The sequence below is a fragment of the Sorex fumeus genome, unplaced genomic scaffold (assembly GCF_029834395.1).
Source record: "Sorex fumeus unplaced genomic scaffold, SorFum_2.1 ptg000054l, whole genome shotgun sequence".
NCBI lineage: Eukaryota > Metazoa > Chordata > Mammalia > Eulipotyphla > Soricidae > Sorex > Sorex fumeus.
Genome location: NW_026606111.1, coordinates 28,779,060 through 28,804,823, shown reverse-complemented (window position 1 = coordinate 28,804,823; position 25,764 = coordinate 28,779,060). Strand labels below are relative to the sequence as shown.

The following is a 25,764-nucleotide window of genomic DNA, read 5'->3' as shown; positions in this document are numbered from 1 at the left end:
ATTCAGCCACTGATTAGCTGATTGAATTGGACATGAACTCCACCTTACTTTTTTTTTTCCCCCACAGTTTTATTTATTTATTTTTCGTCTTATATTTATTTATTGAGTCACTGTGGGAAACGTTACTAAGCTTTCAGGTTTAAGTCTCAGTCATACAATGATCAAACACCTTTCCCTTGATTACATTCATCATTTCGACAAAAGATGTACCGTTATTGTTTAGAATTTCCCCCCCCACCCCCCAACAATCAGAATTGCTGAAAGGGCATTGTGAAATACTTTGTTTTCTATAGCTGGTTATGAGAATCATATAATGTTGCGCGGCCACTATTGTGACCACGCAATTTTGGATTTCTGCAAAGAGCCAGATAATTTAGAGATTGGTTTTTGTGTGTCTGGATTTATGGTTGTGCCGGAGAGCCGCTCGTGGGGGGTAAGTCAGGACCTCGGTAGGGCGTGAAGGATGAGCTGGTACCCCCCCCCCCCCCCCGCCCGTCCCATTGAGACTGCAGTTGCCTCATCACTGTCTCACTGTCAGCTCATACCTGGCTTTCCTATAAGCTCTGAGGCAGTGGCCACCTTGCTGTGGGGGGTACGGGGGGTGGGGGCGGGGGTGGGGGTGGGGGTGGAGGGGCAGAGAAAAGGCGGAAGGGAGCAACACCCATTCCCTCCCGGGGAGGCTTGGCGCCATAGTTTAACGCATGGTCCATTCACTTTTCTGCCACAAGCTGCCGGGCTCTGAATTAAGTCCTTTTGCCTCTGGAGCCATGGGTGTGCTGGAGAGCCACTTGTGGGGGACAACTTGTGACCTCGGTAGGGCGTGAAGGACGAGCCAGTACCGCCCTCCTTCCCATGAGTCTACAGTTGCCCCGTCACTGCCGGCTTTCCAGTAAGCTCTGAGGCGGCGACCACCTTGCTGCCGGTGGGGAGAAAGGCAGAAGGGAGGCATGGCGTCATAGTATAACGCATGGTCCATTCACTTTTCTGCCACAAGCTGCCGGGCTCTGGATTAAGTCCTTTTGCCTCTGGAGCCATGGGTGTGCCAGAGAGCCGCTCGTGGGGGGCAACTTGTGACCTCGGTAGGGCGTGAAGGACGAGCCGGTATTGTCCCCTTTTCCATGAGACTGCAGTTGCCCCATCACCACCGGCTCATACCTGGCTTTCCAGTAAGCTCTGAGGCGGGTCAGCCACCTTGTTGCCAGGGGGGAGAAAGGCGGAAGGGAGCAACATCCTTTCCCTCCTGGGGAGGCATGGTGCCGTAGTTTAACACATGGTCCATTCACTTTTCTGCTGCAAGCTTTCGGGCTCACTCTGGATTAAGTCCTTTTGCCTCCGGAGCCATGGCTGTGTATGCGGTCCAGATACATTTCTGCCAAAGCTGCTGGGTTTTGATATTTGTTTCTGAGTCTCTGGGATCATGGCCATCAATCAGCTTGATCAGGAGCCAGAGAGGCCATTTGTAGGTGGTGACTCGGGGTCTTGCTGGGATGGGGAGGAAAGGGCCGGTTCCACCCCCTTCTGGTGAGGCCCCACGTGTCTTGTCACTGCAGGCCCAAACCTGACTGTCCAGTGGCCTCTGGAGGATGGCGGTCACCGGGCCGCCAAGGGGAACAGGCCAAGGCACGAAACCTATTCCCACCTCGAGTGGCCCAGCTGCAGTAACCTACTGCAGAAACAGGACGCATTTCTGCCAGAAGCCTTTGGGTTCCGAGATTTGTTTCTGAGTCTCTGGGATCATGGCCGTTAAGCAGTTTGATAGGAACCAGAGAGGCCATGCCTCCACTTATATAGCTGAACCAGAGGTGGTTTGTGGTTGTGTCTCCTACATACTTAACGTTTGGCCGTTTACTTTCTTGGTAAACTTTGCCCCAAGTTTTTGGATCTGGCCAAAGGCACAGCACCAATTTTGGGGTATCTGAAGGCCTGACAGTGCCATCAGGCGGCTGATGCACTCACCTCACAGGTACAGATTGACCTGCTGGCGGCACCGTACCCCCTACCCTATGTCATTTTTAAAAGCAGTAGATACACATGGAACAATAAGGCCCTCCCCTCAACCTCCACCCCCAAATAGCTAAAGCAGTCCTTGGAAAAAGAAGATGGGAAGAATTAATTTCCTCAACTTTATACTACAAGATGGTAGTAATTAAAACAGCATGGTACTATGGTACTTGAATAAAGTGAGACCCTCAGATCAGTGGAGTAGAGTTGAAAATCTTGAGACAGACCTTCAGGTTTATGATCATTTAGTCTTCAATAACGGAGCAAAACATACTAAATAGAGCAAGAAAAACCTCTTCAACAAGTGGTGTTGGGAAAAACGGGTCAGCTATATTTTTTTATTTTATTTTATTTTATTTTATTTTTTTGGCTTTTTGGGTCACACCTGGTGATGCACAGGGGTTACTCCTGGCTCTGCACTCAGGAATTACCCCTGGTGGTGCTCAGGGGACCGTATGGGATGCTGGGAATTGAACCTGGGTCAGCCATGTGCAAGGCAAACCCCTACCTGCTGTGCTATTGCGCCAGCCCCAGGTCAGCTATATTTAAAACAACATATATTCAGACCTCTTTCTTACCCCATGCACAAACATCAAATCCAAATGAATTAAAGAGTTTGATATCAGACCCAAATCCGTAAGGTACATAAAGGAAAATGTAGGCAGAACATGACATTGCAGCTAAAGGTATCTTCAAGGATGAAACACCATTGACCAAGCAAGTAGAGGCAAAGATAAACATAGGGGACTACAGTAAATTAAGAGCATCTGCACTTCAAAGGAAATGATGACCAGGATTCAGAGACAACCCACTTATTCACCCAACAGTCATCTGATAAGGGGTGAATATCTGAGATAGATAAGGCACTGGTAGAAATTTACAAGGAAAAAAAATTCAGCCCCATCAAAAAATGGGGAGGAGAGTTGAACAGAAGAAATACAAATGGCCAAGGGCACAGGAAAAAGTGTCCTATATCACTAATCATCAGGGAGATTCAAATCAAAACAACAGTGAGATTATCATCCCACACCAGAGACTGGCACACATCAAAAAGAAGAACCATTGCTGGCTTGGATGCGAGGAGAAAGGGACCTTCATTCACTGTTGGGGGGAATGTCAACTGATGCAGCCCTTTTGGAAAACAATTTTTGAGGAAGACATTCCTCAAAAAACTAGAAATTGAGCTTCCATATGACCTGCAGTACTTTTCCTTGGAATATACCTCAGAAAAACACCTGCACTTACATGCTTATTGCTACTCTAGTCACAATAGCCAGAATCTGAAAACAACTCAAGTAACTGAGGAAATATATGCGTAAACTATGGTACATCTGTACAATGGAATACTATTGTGTAGCCATTAGGAAAAATGAGGTCATGTCATTTGCTTATAGATGGTTGGGGATGAAGAGTATTATGCTGAGTAAAATGAGTCAGAGGGAGAGGGACAGACATAGAATGATCATACTCAGTTGTGGATATAATAAAAGACACAGTATGAGACTAATACCCAAAGATAATAGAAACAAGGGCCAGGAGGACTGGTCCTTAGTAGGAAGCTTGCTATAAGGTGGGGGGTGGGGTGGGGAGTGTAGTTGGACAAAGAAGGGACCACTGTGACAATGATAGTTAGAAATGATCACTTTGGACAAGAGCTGGTGCTGAAAGGTGGGCTTACTTTTGGCTGTGTGCTCAGGGATCACTCATGGCCAAGCTTGGTGACAATATGTAATGCTGGGATTGAACCCAGGTCAGCAAGGCAAGTTCCCTACCCTCTGTACTATCTTACACCAATAAGTTCATTTTTATGGAAAAAAGATTCTTTTCTAAGAAGGATTCCTTAGGTGATAGAGATGGGCTCAAAGGGCTGAGCACTTATTTTGCATGTGGGAGGTCCGGGATTAATACTTGATATAGTTCATGATTCCCTGAATACTGCCAGAAATGATACCTCCGCCCCCTCCAATACTGACCAGGGACTATCTCCTGGGTATTGCCAGGAATGCCCCCCCCCAAAAAAAAAAAGACAAATTTTTTTTCTCAACTTCATTTTGCCTAACATTTTGGTTCTTTTTTGGGGAGCAGGGTGGGAGAGAGGCACACTCTGTGGTCCACAGGGATTACTTCTGACTCTCTGCCTAGGAATCACTCCTTGTGGTTATGCCTGGCGGGACCATGTTGGGGAATCGAGCAGAAAAAGGATATTTTTGGGGGTGAGACCTGGTAGTGTTTGGGACTACTCTGACTATGCGCTCAGAGATCACTCCTGATGGAACTCCAGGGACCACAAGAGTTCATTCTTGCATTGTTAAATTTTATTTTTATTTTATTGAATTACTGTGAGATAGAGCATTGCAAAGCTGTTCATGATTGGGTTTCAGTCAGTGTTCCAGCACCCATCCCTCCTCCAGTGTAATTTCCCAGCACCAGTGTTCCCAGTTTCCCTCCCACCCATCCAGACCAGCCCCATACCCGCCTGCCTCTGTGGCAGGCACCTCTCTTTTTTTTCTCTCTCTCTCTTTCTCTTTCTCTCTCATTTTAGACATCATTGTTTGCATTACAGATGCTGAAAGATTATGTATATCCCTTTGCCTACTTTCAATGCTCAGTTCTTGTCCAGAGTGATCATTTTCAACTAATATTGTCATAAAGGACTTCCATTGTCTAATATTTTAAGACTATGAACCAAATCTCTTGCAAGATGTACTAAATGGGTCTCCCTACCTCCTTTCTCAGTCTTCTTTTTGGCATATAAGTCAAGCAACCGATCATATACCTATTTTCTCTGTCTTCCTTTAACAGATCCTGGTTTGATTTCTTTTTTTCTCAGCCAGTTCTCTGGGTCAGCCATTCAGGGTCAGCCATTCAACTGAAGGGCCTCAGGATGCCCTGCTGCTTGTACCGTAGGGTGTTAGGGATTACCCGGGCTGGCCTGGCAGTGCTTGGGGTCTCTTCCAAAGCCAAACTCAATATTATTAAAGGCCTCTGGGGCTGCATCCAGCATTGCTCAGGGGACCAGGTAGTGCCAGGGATCAGAGGTCAGCTGCATTCAAGGAATGAGCCTTATCCTCTGTACTCTCTCCAGTCCCAGGCCCTAGTTTTAGTTTTATTTTGGGCAGCACACAGCAAGACAAAGTATACACTCTCCAGCCTTCCTCGCTACTAATGAGCAGCCGGCTGGTCAGCGAGCTGGAAGCAGAAATCAATGGATGAGACTTCTAGGAAAGCTAATTACAGCAGACTGATTTAAGTCACAAAAAGGGAATAGATACAGCAGGGAGCATGTAATCTGAACATGGTGGATGGCAGTCCAGCAGTCATTTTGGGCTGTACGTTATAGAAGCTTATGCCAAAGGAGAGTGAAGCAGATGAGAGGAACTCGGGTCCTTAATGATCCTCAAATCATCAGCAAAACCAGTACTTAAGTTAGAAACATACCCCTGTTTCACTGAGACCATGTGTTTTGTAGTCTTACAAGGAAGATTTTTGTAGTCCTATAAAAACCTAATAGGAATAGACCAATATTTCCTTTGCCATCATTGAAAATGCAAGTAAGAGTTGTCAAAATCCTTAGCTTGGCACACAAACCCTCTCATAATTTCTTTATCTTTGCTCATTGCTCAAGTATATCTTAGCTTTAAATTCCATCCATAAAGAACCAGAAGGGTTCTTATACAATCTCACCTTTGCAAAACTGCTTGGAACGCCTAAATCTTTATCCTTCATTCAAATCTCACTTCCTTCAAAATCCTTTTTCTGGGAACCAGAGTTATGGTATACTAGGGAAGGCACTTGCTTTGCACACAGATGACCTGGGTTCAATCCCTAGTAGAGTGGAGAAGCAGCTCTACTGAAATTGTTTAGTTATCTCTTGTTTTTCTTCTTGCTGAGGCAGGGATCCAGCTTTGGTCCTCATAAATGCAAAGAAGTGCTCTGTGACTGAACTTTATCCCCATCCCTGTTACTTTTGAGACATTAGAGCAAAAAAATAGGCTTTTGTTATTTTAACCTTTGATTTTTAAAAATCCTTTCCAGTCAAACTTCCCCTAAAACTAAACGTTTTAATATATTAAAGAGGATCAACATTGGTGGGCAGGGCATAGCTATAAATTGCTCTGATATTGCAGTTCATGGAGGTTGCATGGCTGGTTGTGTGTGTTGCTTACACATACTTTTTTGGTGATTCTCTGCAGGCCACGACAGCAGTACCGGGGATCTTACTTGATGTGGGGACAGTGCTGGGGAGAGAGCTCTTGACCTTATGCAGTCAAGGCAGAGAGCTCTTCATTGAGCAATGTCCCTGGCTTAGGATTGCATTAAAAACAAACAACTATGTAGATTCAGAGAGATAGTACAGGAGGGAAGGCACTTGTCTTGTGTGTGGCTGTATTAACTACAACCCTGGTTCAATCCTTGGCATCTCCTAAGGAAGGTCTCCTGAGCACTGCCAGTGGTCACTGCTGAGCATAGAGCCAGGAGTAGCCCCCCTGCTCTGCTTTTGGGTTTGGGCCCTCCCCTTCTACCCCCAAAAGTACACAGTATGATTTTTTTTTCCTTTTTGGGTCACACCCAGCAATGCACAGGGGTTATTCCTGGCTTATGCACTCGCGAATCACCCCCTGGCAGTGCTCAGGGGACCATATAGGATGCTGGGAATTGAACCTGGGTTGGCTGCATTCCCGCTGTGCTATCGTTCCAGTCCCCACACAGTATATTTTTCAAACAAGTGAAAGACACATCTTTTCTGTAAGATGAAATAATAATTTTCTTTTCTTATACTTTCCAGATTTTATTTGATTATATATATATATATATATATATATATATATATATATATATATAGTCTTTTGGTCTTTTGGCCACACCTGGCAGTGCTCAGTGCTCAGGGCTTATTCCTACCTCTGTGTTCAGGGATAATTTCCTGGCAGGTTTGAGGGACCATATGGGGTGCCAGGGATGGAGCTGTGAGCCATACGTGTTCACCCAGTGTACTACCATTCTGACCCTCTAATTTTCTATATTAATTAATTGTTTCATGAATTGGGTAGCATCCTGTTTAGCAAGTTCAGGGGCCTTTGAGGAGCTGTACAAAATGGAAGATTTTTGTTATTTGGATTTTGGTTTTGGGGCCACACCTGTCTGTGCTCGGGGCTTACTTTCTGGTACTGTACTCTGGGATCACTTCTCCAGGGCCTTAGAGGACCCTGTGGCGTGTTTGTGGTTGAACTTGGAGATTGGCCTTGTGCAAGGCAAGCATCCTACCTGGTGTACTATCTCTCTAGCCCCAGATCTTTTGGTTTGTTTTTTAAATTCCCCCCATTCTTATTGATGTATCATGGTTTACAGTACTGTTGATGATAGTGTTTGCAGACATTGTTCTAGCATCCATCATCAGAGTGTCCTTTTCTCTCCACCAATGTCCCAGGGACCCTTCCAGCTCCCAGGTAAGCTCATTTCTGTGCATCTCCTTTACAATTCTGTTCTCATTGGCCGTTCATTACTCCCTTACTCTTTCTTCACATCCCACTTATGGGAGAGATCATTGGAGGAGATAGGATACAAACAGATGAAATTATTTCAGGTTGGGTTACCCTTAATCACTTTTCTGTAGATGGTGTTGAACGGACCTGTTAGGCATATTAACTTGTAATGCTGACCAGGAAATTCCAAATTGCCTGGTTAAAGTATACATACCTTGGAGAAGCTGAAACTGCAATTAAGTTAGTTAGGTATTAAGTCCTAATTTGGTGATGTGGCCCTTAGCCCAAGTGACTCCATTTTGGGCTAGTAGTCTTCATAACTTTAAAGCATATAGTACTTTATTACTTTATTTATATTTTGGTTTTGGGTCACATCCAGTGGTACTCAGAGGTTGGAATTACTCCTGACCAGATGGACAGTAGGGGGCCACAGGGATGCCAGTGTTCAAACCTTGATTGGCCTCATGCAAAGCAAGCACCCAACCCACTGAACTATCTCTCTTGGTCCCTAAAGAACATAGTACTTTAGATCTGCATACCACAACAAAATTGTGAGTCCAGTTAAGTCCCCAGGTTTATGGGCTGATAATCTATGACAAAGAAGCTAAATATAATATATGAAATCAGGTGAAGAAAATCTCTTCAGCAAATGGTGTTGAGAAAACTGGATAGCCACATTAAAAAAATATCAAAAAATTAGAATTGTACCTTGCACCATTCACAAAAGAAAATTCAAAATTGCATTAAATATCTAGAGATGAGACCAGAATCTGTAACATAGATGGAAATAAAACATCTGCAAGAACTTTCCAGAAAATTGACTATAAAGGAGTCTTTAATGAGATGCACAGCAGCAAAGATAACAAAAATAAAAATAGGGACTAACATCAAATAGATTACATCAGATTACAAAGCTTCACACAGTAAAAGAAATTCAAGCTCTAATAAAAAAAGACACTATTTGATGGGGCTGGAGTGATAGCACAGCGAGTAGGGCATTTGCCTTATACGCAGCCAACCCAGGTTCGAGTCCCATATGGTCCCTTGAGCACCGCCAGGAGTAATTCCTGAGTGTGTGAACCAGGAGTAACCCCTGTGCATCACCAGGTGGGACCCAAAAAGCAAAAAAAAAAAAAAAAAGAAAAGAAAAAAGACACTATTTGGGAGAAAATACTCTCACGTAACACATCAGATAAAGGGTTGATATCCTTTGTACTCACAAAACTCAACAACAGCAACAATTCAGTGACAACATTCACAAATGGAGGTGAACAGACACTTTTCATTTTTCTTTTTTTTTTTGGCTTTTTGGGTCACACCCGCCGATGCACAGGGGTTACTCCTGGCTCTGCACTCAGGAGTTACTCCTGGCGGTGCTCAGGGGACCATATGGGATGCTGGAAATCGAACCCGGGTCGGCCATGTGCAAGGCAAACGCTCTACCCGCTGTGCTATCTCTCCAGCCCGAAAAGACACCAAAGAAGACATATTGATGGCATATGACAAAGTACTCATCACTCATCATCAATTCTGATTAGAAAGATGCAATCAACACAACATTGAAATATTACCTCATGTCAATAAGAGAATGGCACGTTTCAAAAAGAAACTGGGAGTTGTCTCAGGGTTGTGGTAAGAAAGAAACCCTCATCCACTGTTGGTGGGAATATTTTCTGGTTCAGTATCTCTAGAAAGCAGAATAAAGATCTCTTAAAAAAAATAGAATTTCCATACTACCCAGCATTAGCCATTTCTTGGCATTTACCCCTCAAATACAAAAACATTAATTCAAAAGGGTATAAGGTACAACTGTGTTCATTGCCACACTTAGTACAATAGTCAGGAAATGAGTTGGTGGTGATAGTGCGATTTGAAAGGGAGGGGATTTGGGGTTCTTGAGGGAGGGAGGTGGGTAGATAAAGTGGTGATGGGTATTGTGTTGGCATTATGTAGGTGATAGGGCATTGTTAACAGTATTGTAAACCACAGAATCTCAATTAAAAGCACTTTAAAAAAGCACATAATACTTTTATTGGTTTTTGGACCACACCAGTGGTGTTCAGGGCTGAAACTCCTGGCTCTGAGCTCAGGGATCACTTCTGGCGGCTGTGGAGACCATATGGCATGCCAGGGATCAAGTCCAGGTCAGCTACGTCCAGGGCAAAGTATTGGGTGCTCTGATCCAAAAGTATCCAGTACTTCAGTGTTCTCGACTGCTTTTCCTACCAAGGCCTCATTCTGACATTGTTTTTTTTTTCTGTGGCTTTTCTGTTCTGCCGATTGGTCCCCTAGTCTTTTGTCATGGCTTCTCATTTAGAGTTTTCATCATGACCAAAGGGGGACCAACAAGGGAACCATATGGGCCCCAGTTGAGAAAGGCTGCTTTAAACCAATGATAATAAAATACACAAGACAAATTTATAACAAATTTAAATTTGTCATGGCTGCCAAGGGGGCAGGCTGGAGGGTGGCAGGGAACCTGAGGACACTGGTGGAGGGAAGGGGATGTTGGTGGTAGGATTGGTGTTGAACATTGTATGCCTAAAACAACTCTGTTATGAATCATAGCACCTTAATAAAATTAAAATTAAAAATTAAAATTAAAAATTAAAAAATACATAGTATAGAAGAACTACCATTTAAGTTACAGTTCAGTGGTATTAAGTACATTCGTACTGTTTTGTATTTTGTTTGGGAGGCTACACGCAGTGATGCTCAGGGTTATTCCTGACTCTGTACTCAGGAATTACTCCTGGTGATGCTCATATCAGATGCTGGGGATCAAACCTGGGTTTGCTGCATGCAAGACAAATGCTCTACCCATTGTACTATCAATGGCTCCTGGATGTTCATATTGTTCTAACCACCGCACCATCTGTCTACAGAGCTTTCTTTATCTTGTGATTTTGAAACCTGTAAATATTTGTTTTTGTTGTTTTGTTTGTTTTGGACTATACCTGGTGATACTTGGGGGTTACTCCTGGCTCTGCACTAGGGAGTTACTCCTGGCTATGCTTGGGGGATCATATGGGATGCCAGGAATTGAACTCTGTTGGCCATGTGCAAGGCAAGTACCTTCCCTGCTGTCGTTTTTGTTTTTGTTGTTGTTGTTGTTTTTTAATGTAGGGGGCTGGAGCTATAGCACAATGGTAGGACGTTTTCCTTGCAAGAAGCCAGCCCAGCCGAGCCAAGTTCAATTCCTCTGCCCCTTTTGGAGAGCCTGGCAAGCTACCGAGAGTATCTCTCCCACACGGCAAGGCCTGGCAAGCTACCCGTGATGTATTCCAATATGCCAAACACAGTAACAACAAGTTTCAAAATGGAGATGTTACTGGGCCCATTCGAGCAAATCAATGAACAACGGGAGGGCAGCTTTTTAATGTAGGAGTACTGCTCTTTATTCAGCCACTGATTAGTCATGCCCAATTGAATTGGGCATGAGCACCACCTTTTTTTCCCCCCAATTTTTATAATTTTATTTATTGAATCACTGTGAGAGCAGTTCCAAAGCTTTCGGGTTTAAGTCTTGGTCATACAATGACACACCCGTACCTTAACCGGTGCCCACTATCCACCACCAAGATCCCCAGTATACCCCTATCCCACACCCTCCCCCTACATGTGGGGCAGATGATTTCCACATTACTGTCTCTCTACTTTAATTACATTCAGTATTTGGACACCAGACCTACCATTATTATTTGTGATTTTACCCCAATACTCGGATCTGCCAAAAAGGCAACAGTAGACAATTTGTTTTCTATTGCTTGTTATGAATAACATATGATGTCGCACGGCTGCAGTAGTAGCAGTGTGATTTTGAAATTCCAAAATTTTAACAATTAAATCTGGAGGGATTTCTTCCAAAACCTGCTGGGTTCCAAGATTTGTTCCTGAATCTCTGGGATCATGGTCCTTTAGCAGCTTGGTCAGGAGCCAGAGAGGCCGTTTGTGGGCTGCGACTCGGGGTCTTATTGGGATAGGGAGGAAAGGGTCGGCTTCACCCCCATTCTGTGAGGCCCCACATGTCTGGTCACTGTGGGCTCAAATCTGAAGGTCCAGTGACCTCTAGAGGATGGTGGCCACTGGGCCGCCAGGGTGACAAGGCAGGAAACCTATTTATTCCCACCTGGGGTGGCCCAGTGCCATTAACCTACTGCAGGGACCGGACAGGGACCGGACGCAGTTCTTCCAAAAGCCGCTGGGTTTCAAGATTTGTTTCTGAGTCTCTGGGATCATGGCCGTTAAGCAGTTCAATCAGGAACCAGAGAGGCCAGGCCTCCAATTATATAGCTGAGCCGGAGGTGGTTTTTGGGTGTGTCTCCCACATACCTAACTTTTGGGCTGTTTACTTTCTTGGTAAAGCAGCAATTTTGGGGTATCTGGAAGTCTGAAGGCACCATCAGGCTGCAGATGCACTCGCCTCACAGGTACAGATTGATCTGCTGGCAGCACCATAGTCCCTGTCCTTTCTAGCATGAGAAAGGTGTAATTGTTAGAGAAAAACTTCTTGTTTCCCTTTTGCAAACCTTGGCTACCGTTAACTTTTTATCTCAGAGAATTTTACTGCACTAGGTAGATGCTTTGCATAGTTGGAATCATACAGGATTTTGCCTTTTGTGATTGCCTAGCATAGTATCTTCAAGATTAACTCCAGGTTATAGCATGTTAGAGATTCCTTTTTTTTTTTGAGGGCTGAATAAAATTTCTTTGTATTTTATGTATTAGATTTTATTTATTCATTGAGACTTGGGTTGCTTTTGACTTTTGGCTCTTGGTACGGATATGTTTTGAGAATCAGTGCTTTTTTTTTTTTGGTGGTTACAGTTTATTTTTTTATTCCTTAAATTTTTATTAGTGAAACACCATGAGGTATAGTTGTAGACTTACAAATTTTTGTGCTTGGGTTTCAGTTATACAGTGATCGAATACCCATCCTTCCACCAGTGCTCATTCTCCACCATCACCAGTCCCAGTATCCTTCCTTCCCACCCCCATCTCCCCATCCCTCTGTGGCAGGGCATTCACTTTTGTTATCTCTCTCCTTTTGAGTGCTGTGGTTTGCAAAAGAGACATTGAGTGGTAATCTTGTTCGGTTTATAGTCTGAGAATCATTGTTTTTTGGGATCAGAGGGATGGTACAGTGGGTCGGGCACTTGCCCTACCTGCATCAAATCTGGGTTCAATCACCGGCATCCCATATGGTTTCTTGAGCACTCCCAGAAGTGACTCCTGAGTGCCCAGCTAGGAGTAACCCCTGAGTACCACTGGTTGTGGCCTCAACACAAAACAAGATCAAAGGAAAAAAAAAGAAGAGAATTACTGGTTTCAACACTGGCTATATACCCATCACTAGAAAGTCTGTTAATTCTATTTTTCAAAATTTTGAAAAACTCATACTATTTTCCTTAGCAACTGTTGCATTTTACTTTCTCACCACTGGTACGTCGAAATTTCCATTATTTTCTTCCATTAAAAAAAATTTTTTTTAGGGCTAAGAGAGATAGTATGGGGATTAAGGCACTTGCCTTTCATGTGGTCAACCTGGATTTGATCCTCAGTGCCACATATGGTTCTCAGAACACAGCCGGAAGTACATCCTGAGCACTGCAGATTGTAAATTACCCTCTACCTCCCACCATTTTTTTTTTAATATAGTAACCATCCGAATGGGTATATGGGATTATCTTATTGTGCTTAATTTATATATATTTGTAGTGCCTGGGCTTGAACCTAGAGCTTCATACATGCAAGACAAATGCATATGTGAATCTCTGGGACTATATGGGATGCCAGGGATTGAACCCGAGTCAGCCACATACAAGGTTACTATACTTTCTGGCTGTTTTTTTCTTTTATTTTACTTTCTACTCTGCTTCCCCCCACTCCCCTACTTTCTGAGATTTCACTCTTTCGTTGGGGTCTTACCCATATTTTTGTTGTATTTCCTGTTGGAGGCCACATTCCTGACCTTGGTGATTGCACAGTCTTCTTTTGATGTGTTGCTTGTTTTGCTTCAGGTCTACCCCTAGCAGTCTAGGGGCACCATGCGTTGCCTGAAGTCATCTGGGCTTCTGTATGCAAAGCATGAACTCTAGCGCTCTGTCTCTATAGCCTTAGGAGGTTTCTTTTTCTCTTCCTTCCCCTTCCCCCTCTCCCATCTCTTCCTTTCTCTTCCCTTTCTCATTTTTTGGACCATGCCTCACAATGCTGAGGGGTTACGCCTGTTTTTGTGCTCAGGAATAATTCCTAGTGTGCTCAGGGATTGAACCCGGGTCAGGCACATGTAAGGCAAGTGCTCTACCCACTGTACTATTGCTCTGTCCCTCTTTTTTCAGTTTTGCAGGGTGGGGTTTTTTGAGCCACATGAGGTGATGCTTGGGTATTCCTTGGCTCGGTGCTTGGATGCTTCCATTGGTGCTTGGGCACCTTAAGTCAAGGATAGAACTGTTTGGCTGCAGGCAGGGGCCAGCTCCTTAAACCTTGTATCATTTCTTTAGCCCCTAGAAAGCTTTCCCTGGCTCCTGTGTCTTGTGAGGATAAAAATGTAATTGTAATAAGAGCTATGAGGACCCAAAGTATTTCATAATACTTGTAGAGCCCATAGTAATGTATATGGCACATTACGTTTCCTAGTTTAGTAAAAGCACACTTCACTGCCATCACCCCTTTTTTAGGTGAGGGTTTAAGCACTTGATTTTTAGAAAGAAATGAAATAATGTAAGTAATTTTTTTTTACCTTTTAGATATTTTGTATGTCACAAGCACCACTTTAGAGGAGAGTATGAACTCAAGATTGTCTTGATTATTAAGAGAAGATATATTTAAAGTAGATCATGCTGGGAAAATTGCTAAATTAATTATACGGTCTTCTGATCTTTTGGGCGCTATAACTTTATGGCTGCCATTTAGCCCTGACAGTACTCTGTATACATTTGGCCAGCTCAGCCTTTTTACTTTGCTTCTTTGGGATTCTCAACATAGAATCCTAAATTCTTTGGCTTGGCACTCTATATTCCCTCTAGTTCTTAGTTAACAACTTTTATCAAGTGAGTATTTGCATCAAATGTACTGTTTTAGATTTTTGTAAGACAGCAATCTGTGACATAGAATTTTAAATAACCTTATTTCACTGTAAACCTAAGAGGTGATGGAGTCATCATTACATGACCTGATAGAGCTAAAATTTGAACTTAAGCAACCTTATTATAACTAGGGCAATCTTTGTTCGATTTTTGTTTTTGGGCCACACCAGGAAGTACTCAGGGCATACTCCTGGCTCTACACTCAGGGATCACTCCTGGCGGTCTCCTGGGATTGTATGATGTGCTGGAGATAGATCCGGGGTCAATCGCAAACAAGGCAATCACCCTACCCTCTTTACTATTGCTTCAGTTTTTAGGGCTACTGTTTTGCAATACTTAAAAAAATTAACATCATATTTGAAAATAGTGCTTTATTCTTGTTTGTGATGATTTTAAGAATTTCTAAATGCATAAATTAACATTACCCTTTTCAAATTTCATTGGATAATTTTTTTTTTGTGTGTGTGTTTCATGGGTCACCCCGAATGTGGGTTTACTCTCCTGGCTACCCTAAGCTCACTCCAGCTCACTCCAGCTTAGGGTACGGGTACCAGGGTACTAGCTTAGGGTACCATATGAGCGTGCTGGGGATTAAATCAGTTTGGCTACATGCAGAGCAAACATCTTCCCCTCTTTGGCTCTTGGGTAATAAATTTTATCTTACAAGCTCCCCGTGATGTATTCTATATGCCAAACACAGTAACAAGTCTCACAGTGTTACTGGGCCCGCTCGAGCAAATCGACGAACAACGGGAGGACCATGACCGTGACCGTTTTCTTCATACAACAGCTACATTCTGTAGTCTTTTACCTTTGTCAGCAGAAAAGAATGAAATAAAAATAGAGATCTAAGAATTTACTTGACAAAATCCTTAGATTTTTTTATGAATGCATTCTGGAAAAATTGTTTCCGTTTCTTGCTTAATTTTATAGTATTGGGACTAAGGGAAAGGGTGGAAGGAAGAGGAGGACTAGAAATGACATGGGACAGGGGCTGGAGTGATAGTATAGCAGGTAGGGTGTTTGCCTCTCATGCAGCCAACTCGGATTTGATTCTGGCATCTTGTATGATGCCCTGAGTCAACCAGGAGTGATTCCTGAGCACAGAGCTAGGAGTAAACCCTGAGCATTTCTAGGTGTAGCCCCAAATGTTAAAAAAAAACCATTTTTTTAAAATAAAGAATTTATGTAAGGACAGTGTATGGTGGGAGTAAGGGGAGAGGGTCTTGGGATTTGGGAGATTGTGAAGCTGCAGTAATTTTGTACATCCAAACCATAAGTGTAGGATCAGGGACTTGTTTTGCATGCGACCTACCTGGGTTTGAACCCCAGAACCCCAAATGGTCCCCTGAGAGGCACAGCTGGATGTGACTGTCCCCTAGCCCCCAAACACAAAAATATAGGGCCAGAGATATAATAGAGGCATTAAGGTAATTGCTTTGCTTTCTGGTGGTTGATCCCGGTTTGATCAGCAGCACCACATATGGTCCCCAGCGCAGAGCCAGATTAGCTCTTGCTAGGTACCTAGCACTGCCAGATTGGGCCTCAACAAACAGCAACAACACCAGCCCATCAGCTTTGTCATTTTGTTACCTAAAATAGAAATACTTTTCTGAGATATATATGTATATATAAATATTTACCCTATACTGCCTAGGATATGTAGTACTTTGCTTATTTCAATATTAATGTCAGAGTTAAATTAAATCTTGTCATCAGATTATCTTTACTGTTCTAGTTTTCCCTATTCTCTTGTCTCATTTGTTTTCCTCTGTATTTCCAGTAATTTCTAGTCTTGACAAAGAATCTACCACAAACTACAGGGCTTATTATACTGTTTTATGAAATACGTTTATAAAAGTTATTTTCTTTTATATTCCTCATATGTGTTGGCTCTCTGACAGGACTTAAAAAATTTAGATGTTCTATTTGGCATATGTGATTTCATATTCTGTTGCTCTTTTAAGTATTTTTGGTAGTATAAATCACTTCTTTTAGTGAGAATATAAATCAGTTTAGGTTTAAGTTTTGCTTCTTTTGTATAATTAGTTGCATAATATAAAATGAACTTTGAAGGTTGGGGAGGGGTGGTAACTTGAAGGGCTGGAGACCTGGGTTTGATTCTCTGAGCACTGCTGGGATCAACTTTTGAGCACCAAACTAGGGGTAATCCACAGCACTGCTGGGTATGGACCAAAAACCAAAAAAAACATTTTTTTAAAAATATTTTTTAAAAAAGAAAAGGAGCTTTGAATGTTATCAATATATTGTTGATTTGCTCATTGCCAAATGTAAAATCAGATTTCCTTGGCAGATATGTAGATTTGTGATAGGCATTTGGCATTTTATGTTTTGGGCAGTGTAACTGTAAATCTACATAAATTTCTCTGCCTTTTGCCTCTGCTGTGTTCATAGATTCCAGGAGGGCTTCGTGTATGGACGGCAAGCGTTGGAGGTAGCAGACTTTTCAACAGAAGGTAAAGCAGTGTTGCCTTCTGGTGTCGTTGTATGTGTGTGCTGGGTTGGTTATTCAATAGGTGAGAGTTTTTCACAAATGTTATCACAAAATAATTTATACAGTGATGCAGCAGATCATTAACTTTTACCAAATTCAGTGCCCAGTTAACTTGTGTAATTTTATTCAGTACTACTGAAATCCATTAAAAATAAAAAAGAGAAAACTCTACGCTGAACTTGGATCTTAATTTCACAGTCTTTGCGGTTAACTGAAGAGGAGTGATTAGGGAAAGAGAGCATTAGTGGAATGTATAGTGTATAGTATCAGACTTTCTCAGACCCATCTTAACTGTGATTTCTTCCCGGGAAGGTGTCCAAGTCATTATTCATAGGCTGTGTTCCTTCTGCTGCTCCTTTTACTGAAAGACTGCTTGACAATACACACAGAGGCAGCTCGCTCGGTGACTCATGGCTTGAGGACAGACATTCTTGCTCTGGGTCTCATGTGCCAGAAATGTTGAGTTTCCAATATGCTAATTACCTCCATCTTCAGAACTTATTAATATGCTCTTCTCTAAACAAGTTAGTTCTTGTTTCCATAGAGAAATAAACACATCCCACATACTCGTAAAATGTGTTTTTATAGACTTTCTTAATGAGTTGCTTTTAAAGAAAATAATGGGACTAGGCATAAGAATTCTGACATACCTTTCCCCAGAAGTGCTTCTTTGTTTTGTTTCTTAATAATAATAATAATAATTATAATAAAAATTTCCTTCCTTCTTTTCTTTGTTGTTGTTAATGTTAATTGAGGTGGGGGGGGCACCATACACCCTCCTAGCTGAGGCGCTTGCATGCTCTGCTCTTAGCCACAGTACTCACAGGGGGTCGAGCAGCAGGTCACCGCTGCACACACTCAGCTGCAGTACTCATGGGGCTTTGTTTTGTGGTCCTCTACCTTTGATGCTTGTGTCTGTGCAAGATGGAGGTTGCTCGTCCAGGCTGTGGTATTTGCACATCTCTCTCTCTCTCTTTTTTTTTTCCTGTGTGGGGGGGAGGGAGGTAGAGTGGGCATTTGGGTTACACCCAGAAATGCCCTCCATTCCAGAATAATGCTTGGTGGTACCTGGGGGACTATATAGGGTACCAGGGAATCGAATCTGGACCAACCGCACTCAAGGCAAGTGCCTTAGATGCTGTACTATCTCTCTGGCCCCTGCACATCTCTTTAGTTGCAGTGCTGACCAGGGCATGTAGCCCTTCCTGTGCTTTCACATGCCTGGCTGTGCTGTGGCTAGAATTTGCTTGTAGGGCTGGATATGACAGAAGGCAGATGGCAGGCGGCCAACCTCAAACAGCAGAGTTTCCAGGATTGTATTTTTAAGTAAAGGGAAGGATAAAGATAATTTCTTTTTAAAAAACATTTTTCTACTTGTTTATACAAGATTCAGAGTCACACACTTGTGCTCACTGTGGCACCTGGGGCATCCTACCAGCACACTGTGGGATTGCACTTGATGGTGCCGGGATCAACCTGGAAGCCTAAGGCATGCTGGGCAGGCACTCCGCCACAGAGCACATCGCTGGGCCCCTGACACGTACTTTCTGTGTTGTATTTTGTGTTGACAGTGTACAATGATATGGAGCCACCATTGCAATAGCATACAGAATAGTTTCACTACATTAAGCAAACTGTGGGCTTTACCTGTTCATCTCTGGCTCTCCCTCCTTTGAGCCCCCAGCATCCTGAGACCTTTTAAAAAAATCCCTGTAATTTTATCATTTTTAGTTTGTCGTAGCTGAAATTATATAGTTTGTAGCCTTTTCAAGAGTGATTTTTCACTCAGTTACCAGTGTTTAAGATTCTTCCCAGCCCTTTGATAGCTTGGCTATTCATTTCTTTGTAGCTGTAAATAATATCCCATTGTCTGGATGTACCACAGCTAATTTTTCCATTTGACTCTTGGTCACCTCCAAATTTTGGCAGTTGGGAGTAAAGCTGTTGTCAGCATTTGTGTGCGAAGTGTTGCTTGGGCATAAGCTTTCAATTCACTTTTTAGTTTATTTCTTCTTGCTGTTCTTGGGCCACACCAGCTTGCTCAGGGCTTACTCCTGGCTCTGTGCTCAAGGATCACTCCGGCACGCTCAGGGGATCATATGGGGTGTTGGGAATTGAATCTGGGTCGGCCGAGTGCAAGGCCCTGTGTGCTGTACTATTTCTCAGGCTCCATCAATTCACTTAGTTAAATACCAGCACCGAGGTGTATTTCACACCCACTACACAACTTCAGCAGCTTTCAGTGTTCTCAGTGGTTTTGGATTTTAGCTGTTCTAGTAGTGTTTAGTAGTATCTGATTATTGTTTTACTTTGAAATCCTCTAATGATATATGATGTTGAATGTTTTTGCTTTATGCATATTATCTACCTATCTTTGGTGAGGTCTTCAGATTTTTGGTTATCTTCATTTTTTATTTAAAATTTTTAGTTATGTTTTATTTTCACAGTCTTGGGATTTTTATCGGGGGAGTGAGTATGCAGCATTCCTCATGCTGCTGTTCCAGAAGTGGGGTCTGCTTTTTTTTTTCTTTTAATAGTTTAGAAAATAGTGTTGAAGGGTCAAAGTCACAGTACTTTTGCCTTGCACATGGCCAACCAATTTTGATCCCTGGCATCCCATATGGTCCCCGAGTACCACCAGGAGTAATTCCTGAGTGCAGAGCCAGCAGTAACCCCTGAGCATCAGGGGTGTGACCCAAAAACAAACAAACAAAAAAAAGAAATTGCAGTGTTGCATTTTTACTTTGCAGAGGTTCATATTTATTCTTTCTGAATAATAGTACAAAGACCTCAACTTGAAGATTTTTTCCTTTATCATCATCAAATTGGCTATTTTGATTTTTTTTTATTAGTGAGACACCATGAGGTACAGTTGTAGACTTACAAATTTTTGTGCTTGGGTTACAGTTATACAATGATCAAGTACCCATCCCTCCACCAGTGCCCATTTCCCACCACCACGGATCCCAGTATCCCTCCCACCCCCCATCCCTCCCATCCCACCCTCCCTCTGTGGCAGGGCATTCCCTTTTGTTCTCTCTGTCCTTTTGGGTGTTGTGGTTTGCAAAAGAGGCAATGGGTGACAATCATGTTTGGTCTATAGCCTACTTTCAGCATGTTTCTCCCATCCTGGGAGGATCCTCCCAACACCTTTATTTGGTGTTCCCTTCTTTATCTGAGCTCCCTTTTCCCCCAGTATGTGTGGTTGGCCTCCAAGCCATGGAGTAAAATTCCTGGTACTAATCTCTTGGGTGTTAGCCATTCTTGGGTGTTAGTCTCCTATTTTGTTACTTTATGTTCCCCAGATGAATGCAGTCTTTCTATGTCTATCCCTTTCTTTCTGAGTCATTTTGCTTAACATGATACTTTCCATGTAATACCACTTGTATGTAAATTTCATGACTTCATCTTTTCTAACAGCTACATAGTACTCCATTGTGTAAATGTACCAAAGTTTCTTTAACCAGTTGCCTGTTCTCGGGCACTCAGGTTTTTTCCACATTCTGGCTGTTGTAAAGAGTGCTGCAATGAACATACAATTGCAGATGTCATTTCGACTATACATTTTTGCCTCTCTGGGATATATTCCCAGGAGTGGTATTGCTGGGTCAAATGGGAGCTCAGTTTCTAATTTGTTGAGAATCGCCCATACTGTTTTTCAAAAGGACTGAACCAGTCGGCATTCCCACCAGCAGTGAAGGAGGGTCCCTTTCTCGCCACATTCGTGCCAGCACGGGTTGCTTTTGTTCTTGTGGATATGGGCCAGTCTCTGTGGTGTGAAATGATATCTCATTGTGGTTTTGATCTGCATCTCCCTGATGATTAATGATGTGGAACATTTTCTCATGTGAAATTGGCTATTTTTAAATTGGGTCATCTGTTCTCATATTGGCTGGAACGATAGCACAAGCGGGTAGGGCGTTTGCCTTGCACGCAGCCAACATGGCCAACCCGAGTTCTATTCCTCCGCCCCTCTCCGAGAGCCTAACAAGCTACTGAGAGTATCTCACCCACATGGCAAAGCCTGGCAAGCTCCCTGTGACGTATTCAATATGCCAAGCACATTAACAACAAAGTCTCACAATGGAGACGTTACTGGGCCTTCTCAAGAAAATCTATGAACAACGGGAGGACAGTGACGGTTCTCATATGCTGAGGTTTGTTTTGGAGCCACACTTGTTGGATACTAGGTGCAGGAGGGCTGCTCCTGGCTCTGCTTAGGAATGTTCCTGAAGTGCTCATGGACCATGTGGTGCTGGGGGTGCCACATGTCAAGTTCTTTTCATGTGCTCAGCTGTTTCAGTTATTTCTCTGACCCTTGGTTATTGAGGTTATTGAACTTTGTGCTATTTTGGGGTCACACTGGTATTGCTCAGGGATTATTGCTGGCTGTGCACTCAGGAATTACTCAGGGTGATGCTTGGAGTGATGCCAGTTAGTTACATGCAGGGCAAGCACACTGCCTAGTGTACTATCTTTCCAACAGAGTTTTAACTATTAAGGGCTGGCACCACTTAGTCTGCCGGAACTCCACTGGGCACAACCCTAAACTACCACAATCAGGAAGAGATCTCTGAGGCACAATCAGGTGTCACCAGAAAACACAACACTAAAAAGAGGTGCTGGAGAAATAGTACAGGGTTAAAATACTGCATTGTATGTGGCAGACCGTAGTTCAGTTCTTGGAATTGCCTCTAGTCCTCTGAACATGGCTGGAAGCAGCCCTGAGCACTCCTGGGTTTGGCCCCCAAGACCTCTTCCCGCAAGTAAAAGAGAGGTGACTCGGCTTTGTTATGTTTCTTGAAGTAGGGTCGTATTAATCTTCCAACTTTTTTCTTTAATATTATATTGGCTATTTGGGGTCTTTGCTTCTCTATGTAAAATTATGGAGTGTGTCAATGTCTGCAAAATAACAGGCTGGAATTTCGATTGGTTTTGTTTTAGGGCCACATTCAGCGGTGCTCAGGGCTTACTGTTGGTTCTCTGTTCAGTGATCACTTCTGCCAGCGCTTGAGGGCCCATATGTGGTGTTGGAGATCAAACTTGGATTTGCTACATGCATTGCAAGTGCCTTACCCTTGTACTGTATCTCTGGCCCCTGATTGTGGTGAGTGTGCAGATCAAGTTTGGTGCTCTGACTTCTTGACAGTGTTGAGTTTCTTTAGGAATATACATAGAGTATCTCTCAATTTATATCTTAGAATTTTACCAGGCTTTTTAGCTTTCTGTGTGTGAATCTTCACATTATTTAAAAAAATTTTTTTCATTCGTGAAACACCATGAGGTATAGTTGTAGACTTACAAATTTTTGTGCTTGGGTTTCAGTTATACAATGATCCAGTACCCATCCCTCCACCAGTGCCCATTTTCCATCATTTACATTTTTTTAAAAAAAACTTTTGTTAGTGAAACACCATGAGGTACAGTTGTAGATTTACAAATTTTTGTGCTTGGATTTCAACTGTACAATGATCAAACACCCATCTCTCTACCAGTGCCCATTTTCCACCACCACGGGTCACAGTATCCCTCTCACCCCCCACCCTCCCATCCCACCCAGCCTCTGTGGCAGGGTATTCCCTTTTGTTCTCTCTCTCATTTTTGGTGTCGGGTTTGCAAAAGAGGCATTGAGTGGCAATCATGTTTGGTCTATAGTCTACTTTCTTTTTATTTATTTATTTATTTATTTTTATTTATTGAATCACTGTGGGAAAAGTTACAAAGCTTTCAGGTTTAAGTCTCGGTCATGCAATCATCAAACACATTTCCCTTAACCAATGCTTATTTTTCACCACCAAGAACCTCAATAAACTCCCCCCCCCACCCCAGCCCTCCCAATGCCTGTGAGGCAGATGAATTCTAGTTAACACTCTATCTACTTTGATTAGATTCATTGTTTCGACAAAAGATGCACCATTATTATTTAGAGTTTACACCCCCAAATCAGACATGCTGAAAAGGCATTGTGAAATAATTTGTTTTCTACAGCTGGTTACAAGAATCAAATGATGTTGATAGCGGCCGCGCGATTTTGGATTTCTGGTATTTTACTTATTAAGCCTGGAAGTATTTCTGCTGATAGTCAGATAATTATGAGATTGGTTTCTGTGCTCTGGAGCCATGGCCGAGCCGGAGAGCCACTCGCGGGGGGGGGGGGGGGGGGGGGCCACTTGTGACCTCAGTAGTATGTGAAGGACGATTTGGGAACGCCCCCCTTCCCATGAGGTTTCAGTCTCCCCGTCATGACCGGCTCATACCTGGCTTTCCATAAAGCTCCGACACGGCTGCCATCTTTCTTTCCAGAGGGAAAAAGCTCTATAGTCTACTTTCAGCATTGACATTTTTTTTTAGATTTGCATCTTGGTATTTCATTTTTGAGTGTATTCTAGATGTTAAGTATTTTTAAATTTTCATACCCAATCTTTCATTGCTGGTCTATAAAAAAGCTTTTTCCAGGAGTATTATATTGGTTCTTTGGAATTTTCTCTCCACAGACAGGCATATTATCTGAATATAGTTTTATTTCTTCCCTTTTAATCTGTATGCTTTAATTTCCTTTACTTTCTATGTTAATTAGGACTTCTAGAATGATGTTTAATAGACATTTTAAAAAGGAATGTCATTGCCTTGCTCCTGATCTCAGTGGGAAATGTACTCTTTCTTAAAGAAGTGTGATAATCTAAGTAGATAATTGTAATCAGTAGTATAAAAGGTGATCATAGTAAGTGTGAAGATGATTCTTTGCCTCTCCAATCAGTTCCTTCCCTCCCACACCTTAACTCTTGTGAGAAAAATACTATTAAATTGATGGTTCTAAAAATATTTTAAGTGGTAGGATTCCCATTTTTTAAAATATATTATATTTGTGTAAGTAAGTAAGTAAAGGCCCTCCCGTTGATCATCGATTTGCTCGAGCGGGCCCAGTAACGTCTCCATTGGAGACTTTGTTGTTACTGTGTCTGGCATATCGAATACTCTCGGTAGCTTGCCGGGCTCTCCGAGAGGGGCGGAGGAATCGAACTCGGGTCGGCCATGTTGGCTGCCCTACCCGCTGTGCCATTATACAAATGTACATTACTTAGTTCCAGTATCATCTTTTCTGTAGGGCAAAGACTGTATTGTAACTTCTATTGTTCACTATGTATTATATGGTTCACTATGAATAACAGTAGGTTTAATTATTTATTGAATGAAATTTGTAAATTCTTTTGTAATTGTTTCATTATTTCATTTGTACTTCATTGCAAATGAGATTATTTGTAATGAAATATGTTATTATTTTATTATTGCATTTCTGTTTTTTTTTAAATATAGGAGTGCTACTTATTCAGTCACTTATTAAGCTGACTGAAACTGGTATGAACTCCATGCCAGTTTTAAAAAATTTTAGAAAAATTTTTTATTGAATATCCTTGAGATGAGCCATTATAAAACCGTTCATGATTGGGTTTCAGTCATACAATGATCCAACATCCATCCCTCCACCAGTGTACATTTTCCCACAACCAATCTCCACCATTTCCTTCCCACCATCCCCCAACACCCCACCCTGACCCCAACCCTCCCTCTATTTTTGTGCATTATGGTTTGCAATATAGGTACTAAGAGGTACTAAGAGGTCATTGTGTTTGTTCAGGTCGTTCAGTATTTTTGTCAGAACAGTAAGGCTGGAGTAGCTTTTTTAACAGGGTGGCAGCTTTGGGGTGTGGATGTGACTGCTAAGGCTTCCAGAAGTACAGGGATGTTGGGGCGGGGGGGAAGAGCTAGCCTATCCTGACCCCGAGAAAACCTGGAGATTCAGTCACAAAATCCGTATATTCAAATTTTTACCAGATTATATCTCGATGAGGTAGGTCTTGAGACAGTGAAGTCAGGCTGAGGGCATGGTGGTGCTTTTGGATTGTGGAAGCCAGTGACTGCTGGAGACTCTGTTTGGGCAAGCACCAAGCTGACCTGCCACTCTCCAATTTACCCCAGTCTGTTCAGCCTTGCGTGGGTCTAAGGATAACTGAGGCTTCTGATCTCTTTTGAGGTTTATTTATGCATCTCTGAAGCAAGGCTGATAGAAGATGATGGCACTGGAGTTGGATCGTGGGGGTGATTGCCAGTGCTTCTAGGAGTATAGGAAAGTGAGGGGAGGTAGCCCATCCCCATTCAGAGAAAGCCTGGAGGTTTCAGTCACAAAACCCGCATACCAGAATTTTCAACAGGCTAATATTTTGGTGAGGTCTGTCCTGAGACGATGGAGTCTGGAGTGGCTTCCAGGGGCTCTGCTTGGCACCAGGCTGCCCCCTGCCCCCTTCACCCCCACCCTCTGATTTACCCTGGTCTGCTTAACCTTGAGAGAGTCCGAGTTTAATTGTGACTTTTGATCTCTTTTGAGACTTATTTATGGGTCTCTGAAGCAAGGCCAATAAATGAGCTTGTATAACTGAGCCAGAGGTGGTTTGTGGGTGTGGGTCCCACATACTCAACTTTTGGCTGTTTAATTTCTCAGAAAACTTGGTCCCAAGTTTTGTTGGGGTCCGGCCAGAGGCACAGTGGCAGTTTTTGTAGGTGTCAGGAATCCTGAAGGCACCATCAGGCTGCTGATGCACTGGCTCCACGGGTCAAGGTTGACTGCTGGCAGCACCACACCCCTTCATTTGTAATTCTCATAGAAAACTTCATTTTATTGGAAAAA

General features: G+C 42.8%; 1 protein-coding gene across 2 annotated transcripts in view; it reads left to right on the top strand.

Moving 5' to 3' along the window:
* Positions 1 to 25,764, top strand: part of CDK19 (cyclin dependent kinase 19) — a 181,906-nt gene that overhangs the window by 30,045 nt on the left and 126,097 nt on the right. The window contains exon 2 of one of the 2 annotated variants that reach the window (XM_056125306.1): positions 16,982 to 17,043. The exons of the other annotated variant lie outside the window; for it this stretch is intronic. The gene's annotated coding sequence lies outside the window, so the exon portion shown is untranslated. The remainder of the gene's footprint in view (positions 1 to 16,981; positions 17,044 to 25,764) is intronic. 2 annotated transcript variants of the gene reach the window in all.